Genomic DNA, 6,298 nt, shown 5'->3' on the forward strand with positions numbered 1-6,298 from the left:
CTTTTAAAATTGTGCAAATTTTTCCATTTAAAAAAAAAAAAAATTTGATTATTATTTGTAATTTTTTATAATAAAAAATGAGAAGAGTTTTAGTTAATAGTTGCATGGGTCAAAAATATTAAATTTTGTTTTCCTGTTTAGCAATATTTACCGGTAGACAGTTTATTAATAATTCTATGTTTCCCAATTTACAAGATAATTTTAAGTTTTTTAAAATTTGGTATACTTTTAGGGTATCAGCACTTCACCTTCTAGTTTCGAAATTCTCAATTTCGTTTGGCATACTGGGCATTGCGATCAAATGCACTTGAGAATTAACATTCGGAATGCCTTTAACAACTGATCGAGCTTTGGCATTTAATTGAAAGTCAACATACTTATGCAAATCCCAGCGGCTGACCACCTAACGAGCCACCTCATCTCAGTGGACTTGAATCGGCCGGGACAATCGGATTTGCATAGAATGAGGCTGGCCGAGGATTTTGGCCAGCTGATTTGCATGCTGCTGAAGCCCGTCAGTGGTGGATATGTATCCACCGGATACACGGATTCCTCGGACAAGAAGCTGGCAATAAATTATGACAAAACTTGCATTAAAATAATTTACAAATTAAACAGCAGAAATTACATTAAAATGAGTGAAAATGTGGCAGCCGACGAGAGGCAGCAAAAAGCGGAGATTCCTTTCCGAGAAAGCCAGTTGGATGCCGCGGACCAAGCTAAAGACGAGGCCCGAAGACTGAAACTGCGCTTCTGCCGATGCTGACTGATGTTAATAAGGCGTCTCATAAATTATCAAGGCGAAACGTGCTGAGAGACGAAGAAGAGTGGCTGCAATGCCACTCCATCGGGCCTTAGCTCTGGAGATGGCACCGTGTTGGGAATTGGTTAAGGCACGAAGAAAGACCGTTTTATGAGTCTTTTCTTATTAAAAGTGTAAATGGTTTCGATCTTACGGAATCATTCAAAAATATTAATAAATTGGAACCAAATTCTACTAAGAATTTGCTTTTAATTGTTGCATTCTTGAAGGTTAAAGGTATAGAGAATTTTTCCGTAACTTGTTGGGAGCTTTCTGTTCTGAAGAATAACTCAAAAGAACGATTCGAAAAATTTTATAATTTTCCAGAGACCATAACATGACAATGATTTATAATAAGAAACTTTTTAAAGTTGTGTTTACAAAAATTTGTGGTGATCAAACCATCCTGTTAGCGTTGGCTTAATTGTTACTCCTTTAGAACGTGGTCGTTTTATGTGTGTTCTTTTTTGTATTGATGAACATTTTTCGAACTATTTTGACGGATCTGCAATAGTACTTGGCTAGATCGACTGAGCTGATGATACTTAAACGGTTTCCTCTACTTATTACATACTTCTTGATAAAATAATTAAATTGGGTTATATGACTCATGACTTTTAATAATATTTTAGCCCTCACGAGACCATCCTCTTGGTCAACCTCATCTTGGTCTCTTTGGCCATCTTCTGCGACAGCGTTTTGTTGTTGTCTTGACATATGCAATGCCGCGCACAACACAAAAAAATTTACATTGCATTTATACGGATGCGAAATGCAAGACAAGCTCAAATGAGTCGGAGGAAGGATGGAGGTGGGATCGGGGATGGCTGCCACTATTAACGTGACAATTTGTGATTTGTGCTGGATGCTGCTGTGACTCGTTGGTATTTAGAATTTCTTTCTCAGTGCCAGCTTCTCAGCATCCTGTTGCCTCTGATGAGGAAAACGTCGCCAACGTTCTTAGGCTTGTTTTGCTGCATTGACGATGACTGCATTTAGATTACGGAATTATTTAAAATATTTTATTAAACAACAGCAGCTGAGAGATCTCTCCTTAACTTGCGACTAAATGCCAGCTGTGCGTAGTCAACGTAGCGGGGTATTAATTATATAAATTATTCACAAGTTTTTCTGTTTTTAATGAATCGTATTGAAAGTACTACATAAATGGTCCAACAGCGCCACCTGGCGTTCGGATCGTGTTTCACCTCCACATCAAAAGGGGTTGGAAGAGTTCTAAAAAAGGAAAGACCATTGCGCTATGCAAAAATTCTTGACTGGAAATGAGAGAACCACGAAAAGGGTTGAACGGATGTTCATTTTTTATCGAGAGGGTGGTTGAAAATTTTCTTACTCCATCAGTGTGCTTCAGACTTTTACAAAGTAAGGACCACGATGTATAATAAACAAAAAATACCTTCAAGTTTTGCATTTGCTTTTTTTCAAAAAGTTTCTACGGTAAGTATACATGAAAATTAAAAATTAGTATACAATTTAAAGGCCTGCTTTCTTAGGCACTCCCTATAAATGTTAATATGGTGGAAACAACTGCTTGTAAAACAAAAATACATTTCTAAAAATCTGGAAAACATGGAAATGGTAAGGTATAAAGAATATATAAGTGCCAAATAAAAAATGTTATTTTCAACAGCTTTTATCAAATGCCTAACGGTTTTTAAAGATTAATCATTAAAGCGTTTTTCTGGGTTTCTGCCAAAAACGAATTATTTCGAATACAGTTTTTTGGTAAACCAGTTTTAAATATAGTTTTTATTCTTTTTTATGCACATTATGCAAGATGGGCAAAAAAGTTAAACACAATTGGCTTACAGCTTAATCTTTTTTTAAAGTACGGCCACTGGCAAAGCTTAAATCCCAAAAACTTGTAATTTGTGGGACTATGATCAAGTAAAATTAAACTTATTAAACAAATTGACATTTTTTGCGATACACTTGGTACTCACGGTGTATGAAATGTTTCTCAATAATACCGAGTTCACACTTATTGCTAATTTTCGAAAGTCAAGAGACCTCAACATTAAGCTCCTTAGGTTACCCACACGCTTCTATTTGTAAGCCGAAAAGCCAAAGATAAACTTCCCTCTGTATGCTCTGCCACGAATCCATGACCAAATAAACAAACACAGAAGTATGTTTGGCTCAATCAGGTCGCAAAACAAGCATTGTTTGAACACGAGCTCAATGGGATCTATTTAAATATTTTTTTTTTCCATCTCGAAAACCTGGCCACGCTTTCAAATTAGTTCGAAATTTAAAAATCTGTAAACCACAAAATTTTTGTCAGATCATTTCCGTTTTACGAACAGAAAACATTCCAGGCAAAACTTGACAAATTAGACAAATAGAAAACATGTCAAAGAACTGAGCGGATCGAGGTGACTGTCCGCCCCAATTAAGCGGCTCAAATATTTTTCACCAGTCATGGCAAGTGCGTAAGACCGGTAGAGGAGTGTGAATAGTGTTGAAAGCGGGAAAAGCGTCCACCTTGCTAATTAGAATAAAGCCCTTTACGAAAAATGTGTGTTCATGATGCACAGCAGGAAAGGGTCATAAAGTAACGATTTGTATTTTTTTAGTTATCATATAAAATGGGTGGAAACTTTCCAACATTGTAAGCATGGAATAGAAAACTGAACCAATTCCGACTAATTTTTAAAAGTTAAAAACTGTCTTCTGTTTGTTAATGAAATTTAATTAATTACACTTACACAAGTTTATTTTATAATAGTTAAACCAATTGAAAATTTAATTCCGTCAATTATTTTTATAATCAATTTTAAAATAGTTATACTTTATTAACCATTGCAAATAAATTAAATATTTATGTTCTATCAATCATATAGAGTTTTAACTATGAATCATATGTGATAAAAAATTCAAAGAATATATAAAAGTTAAAAACTGGCAAACAATTAAAAAGATTTTTTTTTAATAAAGCAAAATGCAAAAGCAAAATGTTAACGCTTTAAAATAGAACGAATACACATTTAACTAGATTTATTTAGTTAAAATAATTATTTTGTAGGTACTGATTTTAAACCAATGTTTGATTATGTCTATTTGACTACCACAATTATCTGTCTACATTTTCTATGGTTAAACCATAAATATAAAAAACCATAAGTAGCAAGGGTAATAGGGGAGGGCTGTTTGAATTTTAAATTTCACAGCTTCCTGATATTGATCAATGAACGCTGACGACCAGAAAAAAACGTCCAGTCATGTTTCCGCCTTCGGGAGATCTTTCTCTGCAGCCTCTCTGAACCACATCACATCCCAATAGAATTCAGACACCTTGTGCCCATGTCGTCCCGCTGGCGGGGCCGGCATTTGGCCGTAATCAAAATCCTTTTATAGCATTTACATAGCAGCACATACAAATCAAGTAATGCCTGCTATTGGTCAGGTTTTTTTTTTCCCCGGCCAACTGGCCACTTGTTGTGCAGTTAGAGTTAGTCATTGAGACTTGGGCCGCAGCCGCTGACAGCACGGCTGTGCCGATCTTAGCCGATCCAGTCGATCGTGGGAAAATGATCGATTTCATCAGGCCCGGAGAAGTGTCTCTCCCTCGACTGCAGCCATGGAGTACATGACATCGAACATGCCTGCCGAGCTGGCAAAACGCAATTGAAACGTGTTCATAAAGCAATTTTCGACTTTTTTCCACTCCTTACAGCACGGACTGGGGTTTTTAGTGCCCGCCGTTTGAGCTTTATGAAATGCATCTGACAGATTGTTGCCAATTTGGTAGTGGAGCCTTTTTGAATATTGATTTGATGACCGTGGTAATTTTGTTTTTTCACTAGTAATGATGGATCGCTAGTCGAAGATAAATACTAATAGACATTTAGTGATTGATTAGGTAAAGATGCAATGGATTATAAGAAAGAGGCAGACACTTATTTTTGTATCCTTGTACTACGATACTAATCTGCGATAAATAGCTTCATTTAAACAGTAAATACTGTAAATTATGATTTTATTTAAATTTCCCTCGAAAAAATAAACAAATCAATTAACAAATAAACACCTAAAACTGTTAAACAAATCAACAATCAAAGCATTTCAACGAAAAACAAATTATATGACGCACTTTACAAGCATCTGTTAAATGCTAACAAATTGAATAACGTATTCAAAATGATTTTTAAAGAGCAATTTAATACTAAGTACACTACATGTTTGTCAGCCTAATACAAATTAAACAGAGTCACAGTAATAAAAAGTTTTTGTTTTATTTTGTTTTATTTTGAAAAATGGAAACCTTATAATAGTTCTAACAAGTATTTAATTTTTTTTAGTTTTAAAGTCAAGTTGTTTAAAAGCTCTTGATTCCCACACTATAAAAAAATGATAATAATGACGTTCCCACTAAAAATCATAAACTGGAATATGAATAACAAACTTGCTTCGCCCAAAAATAATTATTTATAAAAGCGCAGCCTTCTCAGTTCCTAAATGTCAATCCGACCTTATTGGCAATGCTAATTTTTTTGCAACAATTTTTGATGAATTATTTTGCCACTTTTTAGTTGGCCATGCCTTAAAAGGCGTTTTTCAGAGCTCTCTCACCTTGTAATGGAATTTGTGTCTAATTGCATCGTTAATTTATTTCATGCCATTTTAATTAATTCTCTTTATTAGATTAAGAAAAAAAAAATGAATTGTATATCTGAGAAATATGTATATAATATTTTCTATATAAATTCAGGAAACTCACTCAACCAAAAACGGATTAAGTGGATGGCGGGGACGGCAAAAAGGCCGGCAAAGAGGCGCAAAAACTTGACCAGGCCAACGATGGTTGGTGGGGAATTATTATGCAGCAGCAATTACTCGCCAATTGTCGTCGCAATGAGATAGAGAGCGAATGGCCAGCGGACTGGCATCAAGAATGGGAACGGGAACGGGAACAAAAGGAGAAAAAGCTGTTCGAAAAGGCGATAATCCAGTCGGGAACGATGGACGCCGAGGATCGCAATGATCAAACGCGTCTGCCAGCGTCAGCGGTTTTGGCCCGGCCGGTTATGACCAAATGCGGAGGATTTGCAGTCGCCCCCTGTGATTATTTTTATTATAATTGCGCGTTTATTGGCGTGAGGATATGTTGCCACTCGAATCCGTGGGGACACCACACAATAATGCCGCATCGAGTGTGAGTGCATCAAATTTCATAATCAAAAAATCAAACACCAATTCGAATATATCCCTCGCTCTTTCTCCATCGCAGCAACAACCACTAATGACGACGACACCTTGGACGACGACACTCCTCTGGCCCACCGATTCCATCATCTCTCTGGACACTGGACAATCCGAAAACATCCCACTAATTTTTCCTTATATGTCCAAAGTGGTACACAAACGGCAAACGGCAAATCTGCTTTGATTTGTGTGGCAAACTTGGCGCTTGTTGTACAGCATTTTTGCGTCTCTCAAACGTAGCATTTTCCTCTGCATTTGTTGCTCTTTAGT

The 6,298-nt window shown here is 36.2% G+C and overlaps 1 long non-coding RNA gene across 1 annotated transcript; it reads left to right on the top strand.

Moving 5' to 3' along the window:
• Positions 1 to 2,186: 2,186 nt before the first annotated feature.
• Positions 2,187 to 6,298, top strand: LOC128262552 (uncharacterized). The gene is made up of 4 exons (XR_008268349.1): positions 2,187 to 2,260; positions 2,317 to 2,401; positions 5,535 to 5,978; positions 6,054 to 6,298. It is a non-coding gene; the product is annotated as an uncharacterized LOC128262552 (long non-coding RNA).

This window comes from Drosophila gunungcola, unplaced genomic scaffold, assembly GCF_025200985.1.
Source record: "Drosophila gunungcola strain Sukarami unplaced genomic scaffold, Dgunungcola_SK_2 000001F, whole genome shotgun sequence".
In the NCBI taxonomy this organism is placed as follows: Eukaryota; Metazoa; Arthropoda; class Insecta; order Diptera; family Drosophilidae; genus Drosophila; species Drosophila gunungcola.